Source organism: Oncorhynchus clarkii, chromosome 31 (assembly GCF_045791955.1).
Source record: "Oncorhynchus clarkii lewisi isolate Uvic-CL-2024 chromosome 31, UVic_Ocla_1.0, whole genome shotgun sequence".
NCBI lineage: Eukaryota > Metazoa > Chordata > Actinopteri > Salmoniformes > Salmonidae > Oncorhynchus > Oncorhynchus clarkii.
Genome location: NC_092177.1, coordinates 37,634,586 through 37,657,109, shown reverse-complemented (window position 1 = coordinate 37,657,109; position 22,524 = coordinate 37,634,586). Strand labels below are relative to the sequence as shown.

Genomic DNA, 22,524 nt, shown 5'->3' with positions numbered 1-22,524 from the left:
GGATTTGATCTTGCAACCTTTCAATTACAAGTCCAATGCTCTAACCTCTAGGCTACCTGCCGCCCCACGCTGATTAATAATGTACTATTATATTGGCGATTGATGAAATTATATGTTGATCAAGTGGAATTGGACCATGGTGGTTGGAGTAGGTTAAAGATGCCCCTAAATAATGATCTAAGATTAGGGTTGTGATTTAGCCTAATGGTTAAGGTCAGGATTTGGGGAGGGTAAACTGATTCTAGCAGCTCTAGTTAAAAAAAAAAACTAAAGCAATGATAAATCTAAGCGTAGGCGGTAGTGCTATAGGTTCAGTGGTGTGTGAAATATTTGTACTATTTTCACAATCACAATTATTGCTGGCGTTGTAGCGAAAGGGCTTGATGAATAAACAAGTTGTTGGTGTGTCGAGGATTGGCCTCTCACTGGCCAATCTGAGGGTGCTGCATGGCAAAATATTTGATTGCTTCAAGTTGTGTATTTATGGTCTTTTATGTATTGCCTTGGAATCAACTCCAATTCCAATGTTAGTCGGTTATAGTTTGTTAAATGGCTTACAGAAACAAAATGAAGACATATCCCATCTTTACTAAATAGGTTAACTTGAACCCATTTGCAGTCCACATTGTTCTAAGTAATTGTCTGGTTTCAATAGCATTCACACTGATATAGGGGCTAGGCCTACTGTAATTGCATTCTGGCTGAGCATGGACATGCCAAACATTGTCAATAAGCAAGATTCAATTCATTATTGATAAGGCCTAAAAAGAGAACAGATAATTTTATCAAATTCTAAACAAAACAACAATTTGTTTTAAATAGACTACTTTAAAGGAACCACAATTTCTCCCCGCAGGCATATAATATTAAAACAACGCAGACTATGGAGGGTTTTACGCACATCCAAAGCAGGACCTGCATAGCTAAAATAATGTGGGCCTGCCTACAAAGCATAGATAAAAAGGGAATGTCCGCTCATCACAAACTTTATATTTTAATAAAGCTTTGGTGATTAATATTTATTTCCAAATGGTCTTAGCAACCAAACCCTTTATTTTAATTGTATTTTTTTAAATTTAATTAACCAGGCAAGTCAGTTAAGAACAAATTCTTATTTACAATGACGGCCTACAGTTGACAGTCTTGACTATTTCGCAAATTGCATTGGGCAGCCTTCATTTAGAGGCTATGCTTGGTTTTTAATCATTTGGAGAAAAAACCATGAGCTTTTAGGCAAGTATACAGGCACCAAATGCACATTAGGCTACAATTGTACCATCTGCATATGGGCAGCATGTGTCATGGCTGGATAGGCTGTGTTTCCGCTGTCATAATTCATGCCATAACAAACTGTTTTACTGCACTGTTGGTTAAGGGCTTGTAAGTAAGCATTTCACGGTAAAGTCAACACTTGCTGTATTCAGAGCATTTGACAAATATGGTTTTATTTGATTTATAACAAGGTTTTTGGTTGGTCTTAAATATCCGTATCAGCGCTTCCTGAAATTAGCACTTTGAATCATGTTTTTAAGGACACACCTCAAATATTTCCACCCTGCCCATCTGAGCACAAGCGAGCTGATATAAGACAGGTCAATTGCCAAACCTGACGTAAGGGCTGGAAAATGCCAGTGCGCTAGTTTCCACATGACAAAATTGCAAACGAACTTACGTTTGACACTAGCGCCACCTTAATGCCAGCCGAAAATAGAGCCCTAGATCCGTGCCTAGGAGGAATTTCTAACACACAGTGAAGAAGTCTTACTATAGTGGTCTCCTGGATTGACCCACAGCTGTTTATGAATATGTTAACTTCAACCATCCACAGGAATGCCTGAAAAAAAAGAAAAGTTAGAGTAGCAGAAATGGAAAACAGGCAGCATGAGGACCTCTCATTCCCAATGCTACTGAACTGTACAGGTTTAACCTGTGTTTTAAATTAGATACAATTGTACTATCCTGCAAGGAGGGAAATTCATTTCCACACGTGTTGCCATTTACAATATCAATACTAAACTTCCCTACAGCAGATAAAACAGACAGAACATAAACATTGGAATATAGTCGATTAGCTGTTAAGGTTGTTTATGGTTGTGGGGATGAAGCTCCTGTTGAACCGGGCCTTCTCCCAGCGAAGGCACCAGTACCCTGCGGCCAGAGGGTCGTCATTCAAAACAGTGGTGCCATGAGTGGTCAGAGGCTATGGTGGTTGCTTTGCATCGATTGCTATGTCAATAATGGCGCCGGAGGGGATGGCTACCATTTTACGGGCTCCTAACCAACTGTGCTATTTTGTTCGTTTTTTTCACATTGTTTTTAACTCATTTTGTACATAATGTTGCTGCTACCGTCTCTTATCAGAACAGTGATTACTCAACACGAACTGGTGGAGATTTTCGTCCGACGCAAAGGATATATGGCTTTGTCGAGACGAGGCCCAAATCCCTATCATTCGTGTCAAGAAAAGGCGGAGAAAAAGGTGGAGGAGGGCGGGATGCCTTGTAAAAATTTGCAGACGAATACATAAACCACCACTACCCTCCGTATTATTGGTCAACATGCAATCATTGGAAAACAAACTGGATGATCTACAATTAACACTATCCTACCAACGGAATATTAAAAACTGTAATATCTTATGTTTCACCGAGACGTGGCTACACGACGACACAAATAATATAGAGCTGGCTGGCTTCTCCGTGCATCGGTAGGACTGAGCAGCGACGTCTGGAAAGACGAAGGGCAGGGGTGTGTGTCCATTTGTCAATAGCAGCTGGTGCGTGATGCCTAATATTAAAGAACTCTTGAGGTATTGATTGCCTGGGAATACATCATAATAAGTTGTAGAAGACACTATCAACCAAGAAAGTTCTCATCTATATTATTCGTAGCCATCTATTTACCATCACAAACTGATGCTGTCACTAAGACAGCATTCAACATGCTGTATAAGGCCATAAGCAAACAAAAAAATGCTCATCCAGAAGCGGTGCTGCTAATGGCCGGGAACTTTAATGCAGGCAAACTTAAATCAGTTTTACCTCATTTACCCCTGTATAAAGGTCTTACTCACATTGGCTGCGGAGAGCGTGATCACATCCGGAAAAGCTGAAGTTCTCATGAATGTTTCAGTGTGACTTGCCCAGAAGCGAGCATAGAAGTGAATTAGCTCGTCTGGTAGGCTCGTGTCACTGGGCAGCTCTCGGCTGTGCTTACCCTTTGTCGTGTGTAATAGTTTGGAAGCCCTGCCACATCCAACGAGCGTCGGAGCCGGTGTAGTACGATTCGATCTTTGTCCTGCATTGACCCTTTACCAGTTTGATAGTTCGTCGGAGGGCATAGCGGGATTCCTTATAAGCTTCCGTGTTAGAGTCACGCTCCTTGAAAGCGGCAGCTCTACCTTTTAGCTCAGTGAGAATGGTGCCTGTAATCCATGGTTTATCGTGGGGGTATGTACGTACAGTCACTGTGGGGACGACGTCCTCGATGAATCAAATGACTGATGTAGTGTACTCCTCAATGTCATTGGAGGAATCCCAGAACATATTCCAGTCTGTGCTAGCAAAACAGTCTTGTAGTTTAGCATCTGCTTCATCTGACCACTTTTTTTAATAGATCGAGTCACTGGTGCTTCCAGCTTAAATTTGAGCTTGTAAGCAGGAATCAGAAGGATATAATTATTGTCACGAACCGGCTCAAAGCTCGTAACAAAGGGAGACAACGTGGAGATAAGGAGTAACAAAATATATATTTATTAACTAAAGCAACTAAGGAAAATATACAATGGTGTGTGTAATCAGTAGTGTAAGTGAGTGTTATGCATGCATGAATGTGACAATGCAGGGTGTTGAAACGTGCCAAAGCAAACAAACAAAAGGCCACCAAGAACCACAACACAATCTACAAAGGTGTCTGCATGGAGAGAGTCTCCCCCATGAATGTGGAAGAGGTCTATTTATCCTGGGAGACACCTGGCCCAGGTGTTTCCCATGTAGCTGACGACCCTCTCAACGCCGCCCACCGGCATCCTAATAAGGAAACAAGAACAAAGTCAGAATACGGCAGACAGAGTGGGAGGGTCGTCACATTATAGTCAGATTTGCCAAATGGAGGGCGCGGGAGAGCTTTGTACACGTCGCTGTGTGTGGAGTAAAGGTGGTCTAGAGTTTTTTTTTTTTGCATATTTAACATGCTGATAGAAATGAGGTAAAAATGATTTAAGTTTGCCTGCATTACAGTCCCTGGCCACGAGGAGCACCGCCTCTGGATGAGCGTTTTCCTGTTTGCTTATGGTGGTATACAGCTCATTGAGTATGGTCTTAGCGCCAGCTTCGGTCTGTGGTGGTAAGTAGACAGCTACGAAAAATACAGATGAAAACTCTCTAGGTTGATAGTGTGGTCTACAGCTTATCATGAGATACTCTACCTCAGGCGAGCAAAACCTCAAGACTTCCTTAGATATTGTGCACCAGCTGTTGTTTACAAATATACATAGGCCGCCACCCCGTGTCTTACCAGAGGCTGCTGTTCTATCCTGCCGATAGAGTGTATAACCCGCCAGGTGTATGTTAAAGTCTTCATTCAGCCACATCTCAGTAAAACATAAGATATTACAGTTTTTAATGTCCCGTTGGTAGGATATACGTGCTCTTAGATCATCCCATTTATTTTCCAGCGATTGGCCGTTGGCTAACAGTACGGATGGCAAAGGCTGATTAGCCACTCGTCGCCTGATCCTCACAAGGTACCCCGATCTCCTTCCACAAAATCTCAGTTTCTTTCTCCTGCGAATGACTGGGATGAGGGCCTGTTCGGGTCTTTAGAGTAAATCCTTCCCGTCCGACTCATTAAAGAAAAATTATTTGTCCAATTCGAGGTGAGTAATCGTTGTTCTGATGTCCAGAAGCTCTTTCAGGTCATAAGCAATGTTCGCTGCAACATTATGTATAAAATGAGCTACAAACAATGCGGAATAAAATATAAAAAAATTGCAAAAAAAATTCCTCTCCGGTGCCATCACACAATAATCAATTCAAACATTGAGTATCGCCGGTTCACTATATTTATTTCGCTCCAATTGTTACCCATTTCAGGAAACTAGGTGCATGTCGCAGGTCACTGCTTCACAGGAGAGCTGTTTGAAAGTAAACAATGTTTTTGCAAAATGCCTTTTTGGCAGAAATGCCTTCTGGAACATGTGAACTTTCATGTGCCTTAATAACAAACTTGTATGCCATCTGTAAATACTAATAAAATTGTTAAATTATGAACCCAGTTGGTTAAGACACAGAAAAAGTCAGCAGCCTTCCCGCTAGCCATGATTGGCTGAGACAATGAGTGGGCTGGACATGCCAAAAGATGAGTTTGGATTGGTCTGCCATATAGCACGCTTCTGTCTATTTGAGCTGGTCAGTATGTCAAGGTAATCCTGTCTAACTCTGCATTTTTTGTTTCTTGTAAGTAAAACTGCATAAGTGTTGCTCTCCACTTTCTGGAGGACCAAGTTTTGAAATCAGTGGAATTTGAGTATAATAGCTAAGGAGATGTGCAACCATGGCATTCCAACTAAGGGCAACCATGGCATTCGACAGGAGACGTATCCATCCATGGAATTATGTATACAGAGATTTCAGCATTTCAGCCTACAGCTGTGACTGTAGCCAACTCAGTTGATATTCAGAAAACCTTATGTGTCACGATAAAATATATATAACATAAAACTGGTCGATATTTCATGGACCTGGGCGAAGGGATGCCAAAGAAACAGCTTCAAATCAAATTTCTGAGATTAAAATGCTGGCTTTAATGTAAGATCTAGCTTTCATCTCACCTTGATATGAAATCCAGATATAGGATAAGTGGGAGGAATAAGCAAGCAGTCAGAGAGAGAGTTCACATCAAACTAGAGAACGATATTGGCCTTTGAGTCTATTGGTCCTTCTCCATCGGCTTTGCCAATAGTCCCTCTACATTGCAAAACTGCTGCTAAGCCAGCCGCTAGTCACCACCTGAGCCACGAGCATGGTACAATGCCGAGGAATGTCTAGCTGGCAAAATCAGCAGCGGCAGCAAGCTAGCTCATTCTGCAACAGAAAGGTTCAATGTTAAGAAATGGATGAATTGACACAGTGACCCAAATCGAACTCTGTGGTGTTAGCTGGCTAGCTATATTAGCTACTGTGCTAGCTAGCTGGCTAGATAAACGTGCTAAGATATCAGATAGATAGAAGCGAATAGCCAACGTAGCTAGCTAACGTTTGCTGTTTATCATCTTGAACATGCACCATTTTCGGCAACGGGCCATCTGACTTGTGTTGTAACGTTATCAATTTACTGGTGTGCTGACCTGACCAGCCGCAATCGTATCAGTAAATTGAATGTTGATTGTCGGATTAGATGATTGTCGTAATAGGGAAAGGAGGAAGTGTTTTAAAATGCCTAAATAAAAGGCTGGCAATAGGTTTAGCTACCTAAGAATCTTCCTGCATGTGTACAGACCAAGAAAGCTGTAGATCAGCGTGCATGTGTGTGCACCCTCAATTCTCAAACAATGAGCATGTTTGAGATATTGAGACAAAAAAAAATGAAACGACAATGCAGGTTCTACAGTCACTCTCCTTGTTAGATATCATGCACATTTATGACTTGGCAGCAAATAGCATCGCCAATGAGCTAGTTCTCATAGTAGCAGTAAACAGCAGCAAGTGATTTGAACGATGAAGAGATGTGAGGAGATGTGAAAGGGAGCTAATTTAAAAGCTTTGCTCTATCCAATCGTAGAAGTAGGATCAAGTTACAATCCGCCCATTTTGTGGCAAGTTGGCTAGTTCAACAATTTAGATGTTTAGAATTTTGTCCTGGCAGCTGAGTTGTTTAGAGATGCATACTGACTGAAAATGAAAAAGTTTCCCGGGGCCCTCCCGAGTGATGCAGCAATCTAAGGCACTGCATCGCAGTGCTAGAGGTGTCACTACAGACCCAGGTTCGATCCCAGGCTGTGTCATAACCAGCCGTGAACGGGAGTCCCATAGGGCGGCGCACAATTGGCCCAGCGTCGTCAAGGGTTAGGGCAGGGTTTGGATGGGAGGGTCATTAAATGGCTCATCGCGCTCTAGCAACTCCCTGTGGCAGGCTGGGCGCCTGCAGGAGGACCTTGTCGTCAGTTTAACCTTTTTTCCTCCTTCATATTGGTGCGGTTGGCTTCCGGGTTAAGTGGGCGGATGTTAAGGAGCGCGGTTTGGCGGGTCATGTTTCGGAGGACGCATGACTTGACCTTTGCCTCCTGAGCCCGTTGGGGAGTTGCAGCGATAAACAAGATCGAAATTGGGGAGAAATAGGGGGTACAAAAAAAAATGAAATAAATAAAAAACCCATCACGAAAAATTGCTACAAATACTAGTTTCGTAAACATCCGTGTTCAGTGATCACAAATCATGACATTACGTTGGGTCCATTTGCATTACATAATGTTATTTTATAGTCTCAAACAAACAACAGTTCAGATATGATGTCCTTCAATACAGGCGTGACATGCTGGAGTGATTCTTCTATGCAAATGTTGTTGATCAGTAGGATAATATAAGTCCCAAATGGAAGGCCATCTGTAGCACCAAGGACTCCACTGATCAGTCAAAACAAGCTCAATAACTCAAAGCATGCACACACTCCTTTTTGAATATGCATTCACCTATAAGGTGATAAGGCCTATGCCATCTTAATTTACCCAGTTTATAAAAGTATTACCATTATGTTATGTAGTTAGATTGGTCAAATCAAAGTCAAATTCATTGTTTGGCTGTTGTCAGTAACAAATTTAATGATCAAATATCGTCCATCGGCCTTCTTGACCCGCAAAAATCTGTATCAGCCCTTAAAAAAATCCATATGGGTCATTCTGTACATCAAACATTCAAGTCTGGGAGATGAGGATGGGCCTGCGATGATCTAAAGACGACAAACCTGGACCCATAACATCATAAGGTGGGTTTTCTATTGGGGCTTTTTTAGTCTGGGGGGAGGAGAGCGGGGGTTGTTTTTTTTGACAGTGTGTATAGATTGATTTGAATCAAAATGTGAATTACTGTAAAGGTCTAATCCAATAACTGCCTTTAAAGTAGCTTCCTCAACATGGGGTGGAGACAAAGAGGGCTAACCTTTGAAGTTGGGCCTGATTCGGGGATCATAGATGATCAGTAATCTGTTCAAGATGTTACTGGTTGTATTCTCAGGGACTCGTGCAAGATCCTCAGGTGTCAGCTGTCTGCAAAGAAGAAAAAAGGAAACTCTAAACCACATTACGTAGCACATCAAATTCTCCTGGATAAACAGCAGATGGAAGTATGCGTTTCTAATAAACAGTACTGTTTGATTGAACCATAACCTGAGAAGTACCTATTGGGGATTTAATTAGCTTTGGTAATAGGACCTCTCCAGCAAACAATGCTTGGTTGCTCTAATGTCAGCAACTAAATGGCAACATCCCCAATGTTGCTGAATATTATATTTGCATAACATTCCTTGCAACCATTGCATGACATTATTGGAACAGTGTGAGAAGCATTTGCATTTCTGTCAAATCGCAAAGGTTCTTAGTGTATTTGTTGGAAGATCAACATCAGTTGTGACCTTTCAAGAATTTTCTAGGGAACACCTACAATGTTCAAGGAATGTCTTCTGCTTTCTGAGACTGATTTGCTGAATGAACAATGACCCGAGGAGAGATGGATGGAGGGAGCAGAACTTGGCAGAGGAGAGGGATAATCTGCTCCACGTGGGTGGCAACTGAACTCTGCCAAGGAATTCGACTCGAAAAGCACTTTACATACGATTCTGTATACCTTATCAGGCACGAAGGATGAGTAAAAGTGCTCAGCAGGAATTTGTGTGCGTGTGGTTGCAGTTCCCTTGATCAAAATGTATCCTCTCTGCTCCACCATTGTGTTGAAGTACACTGACAACCTAGAGGGCCAAAGCTAAACTGGAACCAACTGGATCTCTGGGTCCACAAAAGCACACTGGGGCCTATTCCAAGAACATCATATATAATGTACAGAATGTAGTGAATATTGTAATGAAATTAAATGTTTCCCTTCAAATTCAATCATCTTTGTATGTCTGATCCCTTTTAAGAATTAATAGAGTAAGACATCAAACATTGCATGACAAATTTGGCTTTGAAGCTAAAGCAGGGATATGGATGACAAATCTCACTCTCTTAATTTTTTTTAGGCCAGCTGTCCACTTCCTGATTTCTAATGCACTACATTCTCAAAGACTAAGCATTTGCAAATGATCCGAGTAACTCGTATATTTGAGTTTGGCCAATATAGGCAATGCTGCCGGGAATCTCATGAGGTGGGGTGTAATTCTGCACTTACGAAGGACAGTAGACTTTCTTCCCCTTCTTTCCCTTCTTTGTCCCTTTTTCTTTGGAGGATCCTCCATCTATCCAAACAAAGAGGACAAGGAGAAGGATGCCCAGCTTCTTGACACGCATCTTGGTCAACTCATCTTGGGGCGGCAGGGTAGCCTAGTGGTTAGAGTGTTGCACTAGTAACCGAAAGGTTGCAAGTTCAAACCCCCGTGCTGACAAGGTACAAATCTGTCGTTCTGCCCCTGAGACTGATTTGCTGAAAGAACAATGACCCTAGGCCGTCATTGAAAATAAGAATTTGTTCTTAACTAATAAAGGTAAAAAAGAACTCCTTAGCCTGAAAAGAGTTGAGAGAAAAGAAAAATGACGTCTCATGCTCGGTCTCTTGCTCGTGATCACTCTACAAATGTTGTCTTTTCCCCATCCAATGAACCTTGAAGATGATTCGCACATTGGGAGGAAAGCTACCACATTGGTTAGTTATATAAGGCTAAATTCTCCTAACCCATTGCAATCACAGTAGGCACATATTTGCATCCCTTTCCTGTAGAAAATAAATGTTTCTGTCAGCAGACTGGTACTCCATGGATATGACAGATTCTGTAACCAATATATTCTGATTCGATTCATACATTTGAGTGTATTCTTAATCTTATGGCTCAGTTGGTTGGAGAAGAGTTGTGTGTTTGATTCCAACATAGGCCACCTACTGCATATGTATTCAAATGTGTTATACTGTCATTTCATATACGAGTTTCTGCTTAATACCCATATCACAGCATTCTTAAAGGACAATATCAATGTCTTACTCTTGCTGAAATTGTTGGTTTGAAAGTACTTTTACTATATTTAAAGCACTAGTCAAAAGAAAATCTACAATTGTATTTATTGATGCCACCGACACAATTTAGACCCATTATTACTTTAAGATATTGCAACCCGATCTTCAGACAGTTCCTCTGCCAGAATGAAGGTATTCCAGTTCATTGTCTAGTCTAGACACTGCTCCCTGCTGCTGCTGCTGCTGCACAAGGAAATCCCAGTCTGCTCTTTGCCTCAACATTGATCATCATCAGTTCCAGCAGAACTGTGCCTGACTTCAGACCACTCTATACCTCAGAACTAAAAACTCTGCTAGCTTATCTCACACATGATCATTGATTCCACACACATATGCACGTTTACACCTACACACACCATGCATGCACGCACGCACACATATTACACGCACCAGAGGGATCACTGCAAACGTTGGGAGACGCTGTCAAAACCGGCCAATAGGGGCAAATCCCCCCACAAACCCGTATCTTAACCTAACCCAGTCGAAATTACACCTAAACTTAACCTTAGAGTTCTTTCTGCTGTGCCTACATTTATTAACACGTCGTCAGAGCGTCAGTTTACCTGTAAAAAAGTATTTGTCTAAGGACGTAAGTACCTATCCCCTCATGTACTTATTTGTGTCTGATCCAGAATTCCCTTGAATTACCCCTAATCATTATCTTCAAGTGACATATAACCTTGATTCTCTCTCTCTATCGCTCTCAAAGTTGTGCTATGACCAAATTGTGCTTTAGCTAGTATGCCCTGCATATTTCCTGAGCTTTTAGTCACTTTGCTTTGGCATCGTCTCTCCTGCCTTCGGAAAGTATTCAGATCCCCTTGACTTTTCCCACTTTGTTACATTACAGTCTTATTCTAAAATATATGTTGTTGTCAGGAATTCTGTTCAACCAACACAACCTCCTCCAATAGTCCTTTAATTGCACTATTGGATTTCTGACCTTGGAGGCATATTAATTGGATCTTATTGCTTGTTACATACGTTGATTATAAAAAAACATTAAGAACACCTGCTCTTTCTATGACATAGACTGAACAGGTGAAAGCTATGATACCTTATTGATGTCACTTGTTAAATCCACTTCAATCAGTGTAGGGTTAGGGTTAGGGTTAGGGTTATCTCACAGTACGGACATTGCTATTTATTGCCCTGGCCATATCTGCAGTACTCATTCCTCCTTGCAGCATGCCTAAGGCACGTTCACGCAGATGAGCAAGGACCCTGGGCATCTTTATTTTGGTGTTTTTCATAGACAGCAGAAAGGCCTCTTTAGTGTCCTAAGTTTTTCATAACTGTGCCCTTAATTGCCTATCGTCTGTAAGCTGTTAGTGTCTTAACGACCGTTCCACAGGTGCATGTTCATTAATTGTTTATGGTTCATTGAACAAGCATGGGAAACCGTCTATTAAACCCTTTACAATGAAGATATGTGAAGTTATTTGGATTTTTACGAATTATCATTGAAAGACAGGGCCCTGAAAAAGGGACATTTCTTTTTTTGCTGAGTTACATAAAAAAAAATATATATATATATATATATATATATATATATATATATATATATATATACAGTATATACACGTATACACTACCGTTCAAACGTTTGGGGTCACTTAGAAATGTCCTTGTTTTTTATGGTAAAGCACTTTTTTGTCCATTAAAATAACATCAAATTGATCAGATAGACATTGTTAATGTTGTAAATTAATATTGGAGATGGAAATGGCTGATTTTTAATGGAATATCTACAGTTCAGAGGCCCATTATCAGCAACCATCACTCTTGTGTTCCAATAGCACATTGTGTTAGCTACTCCAAGTTTATCATTTAAAAGGCTAATTGATCATTATAAAACGCTTTTGCAATTATGTTAGCACAGCTGAAAACTGTTGTGCCTGATTAAAAAAGCAATACAACTGGCCTTCCTTAGACTAGTTGAGTATCTGGAGCATCAGCATTTGTGGGTTCGATTACAGGCTCCAAATGGCTAGAAACAAATAACTTTCTTCTGAACAACGTCAGTCTATTCTTGTTCTAAGAAATGAAGGCTATTCCATGCGAGAAAATGCCAAGAAACTGAAGATCTTGTACAATGCTGTGTACTACTCCCTTCACAGTACAGCGCAGACATTCTCTACCCAGAATAGAAAGAGGAGTGGGATGCCCCCGTGCACAACTTAGCAAGAGGACAAGTACATTAGAGTGTCTAGTTTGAGAAACAGACGCCTCACAAGTCCTCAACTGGCAGCTTCATTAAATAGTACCCACAAAACACCAGATGACCACTGTCATCACAGTGGTCTCTGACTTGTGGTCAGACTCGCTCAGGTGGAACAAACTTAAACTTGCGCCTTTTTTCAATGCTGATTTGAATGTCATTGAGAAAACAGAGAAGTGTCAAATATTTTTTTTCCTCACAATCATCCTTTCTGAATTTAAAAGTAATCCTCAAACTAATCATCTAGTTTTTCAAAAGTATCTGTAATGTTATTACAATATTTTTAGTTGTTAACGTAATGGATTACAGTTAATGTTTTATGTAATCCCTAACATGTACATTGTCATCTGTTACTCCCCAACCATACTTATGCTCTAATGCATATGCCTAAAATAATGAAAGAAAAACCTAAATGTAGCATATAGATAGATATAAATTGCACAAGAATGATACATTTATGGATTTTTTAAGGTAATGTTTTCTCGTTATTTAACCCGCCTGCCACTCACCCGCCCTTTATCCACACAATATTAATGACCCTAAATCCGACCCCACCTGCGGATATCCGCAGGGACGGCAGGTTATGAGTCAACCCATGCATCACTATTGTCTGCCAACAACACAGTGTCAGTGTTTGTGTTTGTGTGTGTGCAGGACTGCATTCTAGCCTCTTAAGCCCATCAGGAAATTGGGAGTGGAGGTTCTCTACCATCTAAGGTGTGTGTGTATACTGTACTTCCACATTATTATAGCCACACCAACAGAGAATCAAAGCTGACCTTTGATGTGGAGCCACTCCTTTCTTTCACACACGGTCTGATATCAAGAAAAGCAAACTACAGTATGTGGTTTCTGATCCGTGCCTTTGTATGTCTAGCCAAGAGGTATTACTGGTATCACGTTTTAAGGTAAGACCCAGATGCAGACTGTGTCGAAGTAACACAGTTTATTACAACAGGGGCAGGCAAAAGACAGGTCAGGCAGGGGTCAGGTCAGGCATAGTTTGGTGATCCGGGGGAGAGGGGTGGGCCAGGAAACAGGAGACAAAGGGCTGTGAGACATGGGTTTAACTCTGGACACATGAAAGGTAGGATGTATACGAATGATACAGGGCAACAGAGGACGAACAGCAAAGGGGCTAATGATCTTGGAGTGGGGGAGAAAGGTCTCGGCTTCTGGGGGTGTAGCCACGGAGCTATAGTGGCGTGCCAGTGCATCTGGCTTGACCTTCTTGGATACCGGTCGGTGCTGCAGAAGGGAAGTGGCCCGGGCCTTGCTGAACCCCTCCCGGAGGTCCTGGTACTCCGCGGGGCTGGCAGAGAGGTCCGGTGCAATTTCCAAGTCCCCAGGAAGATGTCCCAGGGCAGGCAGAGCTGACTTCAGGCCATGAGTGTGGCAGGGCAGGCTCCAGCCCACAATGGCACCAGTAGCCCAGTCAATAGAGAGATTGTGTCGTTGGAGCCAAGAGAATCCCAATACCACGGGAACCTGTGGAGACTCAACTAGCAGGAATTGGATTGTCTTGCTGTGGTTCCCTGACACTCGTAGGTTGATGGGGGTGGTATGGTGGGTGACCCAGCCTATAGAGCACCTGTCCAGCGCTCTAACATCCATGGGAATGGAGAGGGGTTGAGTGGAGATTCCCAGCTCGGACGCCAGGGTAATGTCTATAAGACTCACATCGGCCACCGAGTCGATGAGTACCTCTGGAGAGACTTGGACTGGTCGCCCCACAGCAAGATGGCATGGAGAGGGGGGCGAGTAATGGGACAAGAAAAATTATATTTTTTGACCCACCAGAGTACTTACTCCAAAGAATGAGCTTAGGTCTCTTGAAGGGACAGGTCTCTTGAAGGGACATAATGACCGGCAGTACCTCCAATACAGACATCGCTGGGTGTCAAGTCTGCGTACGTGTTCGGCTGGAGACAGCCCAGCCATGCCGAGCTGCATCGGCTCGAGAAGAGGTGAATTGGCAGTCTTCGGAGGCTCTTGGAGGAACTAGGGTAATCTTAGATCCTCTCGGGGACGTAGCCGACCATCGATCCGGATGGTTAAAAAGATGATCGAGTCGAGATCCTTTACTTCCTCCGATACCACTTGCAGGAACGTTTCGAACAGCGCTTCTGGGTTCCAGGCACCCTCCGCTGCTACCGTGTGGAAGTCCACCGCATAGTCTACCACACTGAGGGTGTCCTGCCGAAGCCGGAGTAACTTCCGGGCAGCATCTCTCCTGGACAACGTAGCCTCGAAAATCTTTTTCACTTCTGCCACGAATCCCTCCAGACTGAAGCTTACGGCCAACTGTTCCCAAATGGCCGGAACCCAGGCGAGGGCCCTCCTGGACATCAGCGTGATGAGGTACGCTATCTTAGAGCAGTCTGAGGGGAGGGAGGGTTGGGTTCCTGGGAAACCGTGGTTATGGCGCTGTTACCAGCTCGGTTACTGAGGGGCTGGGAGATTAACGTCGTGGTTGGCTGCCTAGTAGACAACCCACGGAATTGCTCCCTCAATGTGTCCAATACTTGGTCATGAGGTTCGGCCACGGCCTGGAACCTTTCCATCAGACCACGAAGCAACACCTTGTGCCTTCCAATGATGGCTTCTTTGGAGGCGAGGGAGTTGTGGATCTGGTCCGAGTCTGCTGGGTCAGTCAGGGCCAGTTCGTACTATCACATTTTAAGGTAAGACCCAGATGCAGACTGTGTCGAAGTAAAAGTTTTTCACAACAGAGGCATGCAAATGACAGGCCAAGGCAGGCAGCGGTCAATAATCCAGAGAGGGTGTAAAGGTACAGGACAGCAGGCAGGCTCAGGTCAGGCAGAGGTTGGTGATCCAGAGTAGTGGGGCAAAGGTACAGGACAACAGGCAGGCTCAGGGCAGGCAGAACGGTCAGAACCTGGAAACTAGAAAACAGGGACACAAAACGCTGGTCGGTTCTACGAACAAAAGGAACTGGCAACAGACAAACAGAGAACACAGGTGAATGGGGAAGATGGGCAACACCTCAAGGGAGTGGAGACAATCACAAAGACAGGTGAAACAGATCAGGCTGTGAAAACTGGACTCTATTCCAAATCCCATTTCAGATATAACCCAGCCCAGCCAACCGGGAACTTTCCCAGAACATTAGCTAAGATTCCCATTACGTTCTGGTATTATCTATCATTAGGATGGTAACATCCCAAAAACATTCAAAGAATGTTTTTGATAACTAAACCTTTTTATAATTAAATATATTTGTAATGCTCTCCTAACATTCACTAAAATGTTGTGCACAACATCTGAAAACCACCACAGAACATTCCCTAAAATGTATTAGGTTTCCAGGTAAAGTAATAACACAATGTATCAGTAATGTTTTCCAAGCAACCCAAAATTGGTTCTGTGAAAGTTAACATAATATTCGTTAGGTTACAGCAAATGGTCTCAAAACACAAAAACTGTTGTGCTGGTGAATATACAAAGTTTTTATAAACCATTCACATGATATTACAAGAACGCTCCGAGAACACATTTCATCTTTCCATGAAACGTTGCCAGAATGTTTCATTAGGTTGTGGAAGCAGTCTAGTTAGAATATTTTGAGGACGTCACAAAATATATGTTTCTGTCACACCATGACCTGTTTCACCTGTCTTTGTGCTTGAAATGTTCTGGGAACCTTTAAATAACTTAGACCAGGTGTTTTGTCAACAATCTTACATTATAGGATTGTCCTGTGCAACCTAACTTAAACATTGTATGAATGTCATCACAACTGAGAATATTTTGTGTTTTGGGAACTTATTTCTTGTAATGTACCCATACTGTTCCCACAACCCTAATTAAATGTTCTGGGAACCTTTAAAGAACTCAGGAAGGCCATTCTGTCATCATTCTTGCAACATCAAATACATGTTTGTGCACCCTGAAACAAACATTATCTGAATGTCAGCACAACTGGACAGTTTTAGTGTTTTGGGAACCTACTGTATCTGGTGTCATATTCCCACAATGTTAGCAAAACCTAAATAAACATTCTGCAAACCTTTGAAAGAACAGACAAACTGTGTTCTGCAAACATTCTTGTAACATCAGGTGAATGTTCTTTGCACTCTAAATGAAACATTGTAGAGTCATCTTCACAACTGGACTTTTTGTGTTTTGGGAATATATCTTTTGTGATGTCCAGACTGTTCGCACAACCTAATGAAACATTCTGGGAACCTTGAAAGAACTGATTAATTGTGTTCTAGGAACATTCTTGCAACATCAGATATATATTTTATACAAACAGTCTGTAATTATCAGCGTGACCGAACAGTTTTATGGTATGAGAACATTTGCCACGACATAACAACTGTTCTGGGAACTTTCACAGAATCAATTTTGGTTTGCTGGGAAGGCTGCAGTTACTTTTTTATTCAATGATTCTGGGGCTGATTGGACAGGTTCCCCACTTTAGTCCCTGTAATGTTGCTGGGATTGACAGGCCATGTCATTTGCATATACAAAATAATTATGATTAATATCCGAGTGCATGGTTCTAATGTTATAATCGATGAAATTACTTTGGAGTACAAAGCTACTTTTGTGTTTGAGAAAATGTTCAATGTTCAATGGCGTGCCATTCCAAAAATTTTGTCAGTAGGATTTAACAAATCTTATGTGGTATGATATCTGGCATGCAGGCCATATTCAGCTCTCAGTAAGTAAGGACTTTGTGTGGACACGTTCTGTGAATTAATGAAAATAAAGCCCTTGACAGAGGTAGAAGTATACCACTTTGCTGGTTTGAGAGGCCTTCGTTTAGCCCTAAGGATTTGGTTTTCAATAGGTGATTCACAGCTTGTTCAGTTGAAATTCTAAGGTCGGTGTGTGTATGCGTGTGTGTTTGTGTGCACGTGCATGTGCATGAAACATGTGTGTGCCTGTCTAGTTATTCGGAGTAACATCAGTGAGAAATTTGACAGGGACAAGCACTTACCATGTGGCAAATAGTGCTGACAAAGAGGATGAAGACTTGAATGATGATCGAGGTGGCAAAGGCACCAGCAGAAGAGGTTCATATTCCTATTTGTTGTAGATGCAAACTAAGGCTGAAGACGTTTCGAGGGAAATGGATCAGTGGTGATGACCTACCAGACACTATTTAGATCTCAACCAGCCAAATCTTTTTGGTCGTTTTCTCAATGACAAATGGGACTTATGTAGAGAAAGATGCATAGTGTAGTAAAAAGTGGATTCTTGATGCCTTAGAGGGCTGTCAGCTAGACCTATCAGACAAGGCTGTTGGTACGCAGGTTTTTCTAAGAACACTAACATGCACATAATTGACGTTTTCCTAGTTGCGGAGTTCTCCTTTTCCTTATTGATCACTTGCTTTTTTTCTCTCGTTATCACTTCTTTGTCTCACACTCCATCACAAGCCCCCCCCCCCCCCCCCCCCCCCCCCCCCCCCACACACACACACACACACACTTAGGCTGGGATTCAGTCCAATCGAGAGTTAGAAGCATTTACGTTTTTAAAGGCATTTTTCGATTGAGTCGACATATGAAGAGTTAACGTGCCGCACATGCCTACCGTATTGGCAGTTTTTACTTCTTGTATCAGAATACAGTGGGGACACATTACAAACAGTTATGAAAATCGAATCCCACTTTCCATATATTTGATTGGATTCTGTAACTATATGACATACACAACTCTTCTTTTGCGATTAGATATTGCCCATGATTAGTGGTCTCCAATACCAGATCCATTGTCAGCCATTGGTCATGACTGAGATGCAGCTTCAGGGGCCACCAACAGGGGGATCTAGCCTCAAAGCAAAACACCAATATATCACTGCTGGAGTACATTAGCAACCGTGACATACTGTAAGATTCAAAGAGGGGTCACAGTTTTGGTTTTATGTGTAGATCAACATCTGACTTTAAAGGTGCTCTAATGAACAATTCAGTGATTCTTTCTTTGTAGTTTCAATTGGTGCTATGTTTTTTCATTCATGCAATTTTATTATTTTACTACAGCATTGACACGTATGGTCTATATGCAGAAGGCATTATAACATAGAGCATATTTAATTATGCTAGCGTGACATTGTACAGTAACTATGCCCGTAATCACAGACTACCAGCGATACAATTTGGTGTCAAAGCCTTTAAACTATGTAGGGGCCTATTAAACTCTTCAACGAGATTACAAATTACACATGTAATTTTTTTAATGACTGGGATACCTGACTACCTACCTATAAAATAGACACGTGGACAAAAATGGACAAAAAATATCTCAACAGTATATGGTAATGGCTCAGCGAAGCATTCAAAAGCTGAGGCTGGTAAAACATTTTTTTATTTTTTACCAAATTAAGTCATCAGAAAAGCATAAACCTCTCCTAGAGGCAGGGGGGTCATGCACCCCAAAAATCTGAGGAGGCACAAATTACATGAGGATGGCTGTGGGATGGAAACAGCTTTTTCCTGCAATCTAGAGCCATTGAGTCTATGTAAAAAAAAATATGGTTATTGTTCTGCATACCGAAGCATACCTCTTGAACTGACTGTATTCTCCTGACTGGTGGTTATTTTTTTAAAGAAACTAAATATGCATCTCTGCTAAGATCTGGGTAAAATATTTAAATGAATGTGAGTCTTATTCAGTACATGTAGTTATTGCTTGCTTTTCTAAAGTCTACCAACCTTGCCAGCAGGCATGTCATCTAAGATAGTTAGACAAGCTAGATACTCTAACTTGATTGATAGCCTGAAATAGCTTCTTGGTAGCTAGTTACTGTATGAGGTTGGGAGATTGGGAACCTACTGTATCTGAGCTAGCTAAAGTCATCCTCATAAAATTGCTAAGTGACTTGTAATGTTACACAGAAGAAAACAGATGTTATATAATATTTTGTCTTATTATTATAAAAATAAAACAAATGTAAACAGAACAAATCTGAGGAGGCACGTGCCCCTGTGCCCCCTATGGGCATGACGCCCTTGCCTCGAGGTACGATGAGGTACTACGCTTGAACACTGTATAGCAATGTCCATTCATAAAGTTTCCACTTTAATTCACCTCTATCAAAATAATATCTCACATTCACCATGACGAATACATACAGTGCCTTGCGAAAGTATTCGGCCCCCTTGAACTTTGCGACCTTTTGCCACATTTCAGGCTTCAAACATAAAGATATAAAACTGTATTTTTTTGTGAAGAATCAACAACAAGTGGGACACAATCATGAAGTGGAACGACATTTATTGGATAAGTCAAACTTTTTTAACAAATCAAAAACTGAAAAATTGGGCGTGCAAAATTATTCAGCCCCGTTAAGTTCTGCTTTTACGCCAAACATAACGTTTTGCATTGTTGCCAAAAAGTTCAATTTTGGTTTCATCTGACCAGAGCACCTTCTTCCACATGTTTGGTGTGTCTCCCAGGTGGCTTGTGGCAAACTTTAAACAACACTTTTTATGGATATCTTTAAGAAATGGCTTTCTTCTTGCCACTCTTCCATAAAGGCCAGATTTGTGCAATATACGACTGATTGTTGTCCTATGGACAGAGTCTCCCACCTCAGCTGTAGATCTCTGCAGTTCATCCAGAGTGATCATGGGCCTCTTGGCTGCATCTCTGATCAGTCTTCTCCTTGTATGAGCTGAAAGTTTAGAGGGACGGCCAGGTCTTGGTAGATTTGCAGTGGTCTGATACTCCTTCCATTTCAATATTATCGCTTGCACAGTGCTCCTTGGGATGTTTAAAGCTTGGGAAATCTTTTTGTATCCAACTCCGGCTTTAAACTTCTTCACAACAGTATCTCGGACCTGCCTGGTGTGTTCCTTGTTCTTCATGATGCTCTCTTTTAACGGACCTCTGAGACTATCACAGTGCAGGTGCATTTATACGGAGACTTGATTACACACAGATGGATTGTATTTATCATCATTAGTCATTTAGGTCAACATTGGATCATTCAGAGATCCTCACTGAACTTCTGGAGAGAGTTTGCTGCACTGAAAGCAAAGGGGCTGAATAATTTTGCACTGACAATTTTTCAGTTTTTGATTTGTTAAAAAAGTTTGAAATATCCAATAAATGTCGTTCCACTTCATGATTGTGTCCCACTTGTTGTTGATTCTTCACAAAAAAATACAGTTTTATATCTTTATGTTTGAAGCCTGAAATGTGGCAAAAGGTCGCAAAGTTCAAGGGGGCCGAATACTTTCGCAAGGCACTGTAACGTAATATGGGTGATGGGGAATTTGTTTGTTTGCCGGTGTGTGTCCTAAAAAGGCAACTATGGGACTGTAATAAGATTTAGCTCCGCTAACGACTGTGAATTTTCTGTTGCATACATTTCCACCCCAGTTTACTCAGCAGAGCCCTCCTGGCTGGCATTTCTTTGTACACTTGCAGTGACCAAAAAGTCAGTCTTGTTTCTAATTTCCTCTGTTTATGATTTTTTTTGTATCAAACCCTCTGTGTTTCACGAGACCACCATGGAAGCAGCAATCAAATGTGGACAGGGAGACAAAATACCAAGCTTTCACAGACAAAACCTTCAGGGGTGAAAGAGTGTGTGCCTGTGTGATAGAGAAAGAGGGGAGCACGGGTGTATGCATGCATTAGTGTGCTCATGCATGTGTGTGTGTGCACGAGAGAGAGATAGGTTGTTTGTGTTTGTGTGTGCATGCTTGAGTGTGTGCATATGCATGTGCACGAGAGACATAGAGAGAGAGAGGCTGCATGTCTGCATGCTTGATTGTGTGTGCGAGAGGCTGCATGTCTGCTTGTGTGCATGCTTGATTGTGTGCGTGTGTGGGCGAGAGAGAGAGAGAGAGAGAGAGAGAGAGAGAGAGAGAGAGAGAGAGAGAGAGAGAGAGAGAGAGAGAGATTCCACAATGTGAAGTGTTGACAACTGCTGCAGGCTTTTGCAGGGGTGGAATGTTATACTCTCCTTTACACAAAGGGACTTGGCCCTTGCAACCAGGCAAAATAGGACCTCTATGTGCCACTCTTCATGGGGGCAACACACCAACCGGTGTATCACAGTCATGCAATCTCTTATCCGCCATTATGTTGGATTAAAAACATTAAAACCTTTCAGGTGGAGCCATCTTTAAGATTTCCTTTCGCCTTCCTTTGAGGCTGTAATATCTCAGAAATGTGAGACAAGGCTAAATTGCTCTGCCATTGCGTCATTTGTCTTGGTGAATTGGTTCAATGTGTCTGCAACTTCCTTTGATTGTTTTGTCTGCTGGTAGACTTACACAGGGACACACACACTTTACACTGACAATGAGATGAGAGTAACCACATGAAATGCACATGATGAGGTGCAGCTTTGTATTGCAGAGTGGAAATTGGGAACATAAGGGGGAATGGTAACAGTGGTGTCTACAGCTTTGATATGACAAATTGAGCGTTCTTAAACAGTTCCCCAAAGAGGCATTAGGCATTGTTTTTGCCGCCCCCGTTATGAAACATTCTGGGCAATGATGGCGAGATTAAGGAACGAGTGCAGGTTGTGTTACAGTATTCAGATTGCTGAAATGGGAAAGTTATTCTGTAGCCTACAGTGCCTCTGCCAATACTAAAATGATATTAACCCTCAATGGCATGATATCACAAGGAACTAGCATTAAAGCAAGTGGTACGACAACAAAGGGAAAAGAGGACTAACTTATTTTGTTCATTACTTTTCATTACTTTGGATTATTTTGTTTTTTACATGGACTAATGTGACATTTGTGGATGCTGTATTTATGCAAATCTGGTGTGTTTAATTTCTGATGTGATCATAATATAGATTAATTCTCTAATTTACATTTGATAAGAATGAAAATAATAGTTTAATACAGGTACAATGCATTACACATTATGGACCTACATGGTTTGTTATTGTAGACGTACTTTGTCAGGGACTTTTGGAAAAAATAACAGAAAAATCCGTTTAATGACTTCGCAGATGTGGGGAGTGTAAATTATTCTAACACCATGCAACAGGAGAGCTGCAGCAACTAAATAGTTAACTTCCTGGGGAGTTTCCTTTGGTAAAAAGTTTCCTTATGTATAGCACCTGTTGGGTCGTCAGTT

The 22,524-nt window shown here is 41.8% G+C and overlaps 1 pseudogene; it reads right to left on the bottom strand.

Moving 5' to 3' along the window:
• The window catches only part of LOC139391012 (glycine receptor subunit beta-like), a 51,414-nt pseudogene extending 41,915 nt beyond the window's left edge, over positions 1–9,499 (bottom strand).
• Positions 9,500–22,524: the final 13,025 nt, after the last annotated feature.